The sequence below is a fragment of the Octodon degus genome, unplaced genomic scaffold (genome assembly GCF_000260255.1).
Source record: "Octodon degus isolate 3935 unplaced genomic scaffold, OctDeg1.0 scaffold00041, whole genome shotgun sequence".
In the NCBI taxonomy this organism is placed as follows: Eukaryota; Metazoa; Chordata; class Mammalia; order Rodentia; family Octodontidae; genus Octodon; species Octodon degus.
Window position 1 is genome coordinate 10,531,468 of NW_004524617.1, and position 1,801 is coordinate 10,533,268.

General features: G+C 37.3%; 1 pseudogene; it reads right to left on the reverse strand.

Moving 5' to 3' along the window:
* Positions 1-145, reverse strand: part of LOC111816816 — a 1,114-nt pseudogene extending 969 nt beyond the window's left edge.
* Positions 146-1,801: the final 1,656 nt, after the last annotated feature.

The following is a 1,801-nucleotide window of genomic DNA, read 5'->3' on the forward strand; positions in this document are numbered from 1 at the left end:
TATTTGGTACAGGATCTCACTACACAGCTCATATTCATAGTGTTCCTCCTGTCTCAGCCTCTGCAGAGCTAGGATGACAGCTGTGCTCCACCTTGCCTGGTTTCAGTCAGTGGCTATCATGGCTTACCTGGGTGTCTGGGGCCATCTTAGCATGAAGTACCTAGAATAGAACCCAGGTTCTTGCGCTAGCCCAGCAGGCACTTAGACCACTGAGCTATCACCCCAGCTGTTTAGTAGATTGCATTGAAACACCATCCATCAGAATCACCTGTAAATCTTCAAATTCAAAAATATAAAGTTCATTTTTTAAGTTAGTCGATAAATAGCCTCATTCATGTCTTCTTGTGTACAGCTACAATCACCTTAATGCTGCTCAAAATATTTTCATCAAGTTTTTGTTTAATACAAGGCAGCAGCAATGGTTGGATTGCTAACAATCTCAAATTCCCTAAGGAGAACTGATAATCTGTTGCTTGTTTCCAAATCACAATTATCATGTTCACTATTCCATTCATAGCTGATCTTATTTCAACATATTATGCAAAGTAAACCCACCTTGCCAGCATGATAGTATCACATAGAACTGGATGTGTTCAATAATGTCTAATGACGATTTTTTTTTCTGATAGTTCACTTTAAAACCAAAGAGATCAAATCAAAACTGCTTCTTCTATACTCCAGAACTGTACAAAAGTTCCTCAAAGAAGAGTTTTGCACCAAATAAACAACCTCACTCCACTGCACTATTGACCTTTCCAGCCTCTGGTATTGGCTGTGGAAATTCAACCAAGGCTTTAAGGCACTGGGGGTGGTCCTAAGAGGCAACACAGGGAATTCCTTAATAAGCCTGCTCAGCAGGACACTGCCTCAGCAGTTCCGTTTAAGGGGTGCAAAACAGGAAACACCTTGCCTTCCCTTTTTTGTTGTTGTTGTTTTGATTCTTTTCAATTTCTTTATTCAGCTTTTCATGAATACATAGATATCTTTTACCTATTTGGTTAAATTTACTCCTAGGTGTTTTAATTTTGTAACTATAACCAATTGGACTGCTTTCAGAGTTTATTTCAGAGAATTAATTATTTGCATATGCCCTCTCTGTGATTCTCAAGCACATTCTTCTTCGCATTTGCTTACAAGTATACTATTTGTGGCAAATTATTCTTCAGGGTTTTAGAACTCTCCTAACATGTTTTGTAGCCATCCACACGAAACAGAGAAATATTTTCCACTAAAGAATTCTATAATTATTTAATAGATAGATGATTTATTGGCAGCCTCACAAACTAAAGAGCAATGCAAATTTGATATTTAGATTTTCTCAAAATTCTCTTTTGGGGGAGAAATGATATCTTTTTCCACTCTTTTTATCGTAGAGTATTTATTTTAGAAGTTTGTTAAAGGAAAATCTTTGTCCTTTAAAAACTGAGTAAATTTCTTGCCAGTTTTACAACTTAGGAATGTTTTCTCTGATTGAAGAAATTACCTAGCACAAAAAGCCACTCTAATTACTGTGTGATTTAGGAATAACTATGTGTGACAAATGATGTGATAACTTTTTTTTTGCTTGATGACTAGTTCATTTTTATCTTCAGAATGAGCATTTCATAGGTTTGGTCTGCTGTGCTATTACAGTGGATTGACAATTAATTGTCAACTTGTAAGACCAGTTGACCCAATTTATCATGTTCGCTTTCCTGAGGAAGTATGCTGTTGTCATCATCATGGGAGGAGGCTGGGACCTCATTGTCATGGAGGATGGCTGTGGTACCTTTTGGGGGATCAGGGTGTCACTTCTTAGCTC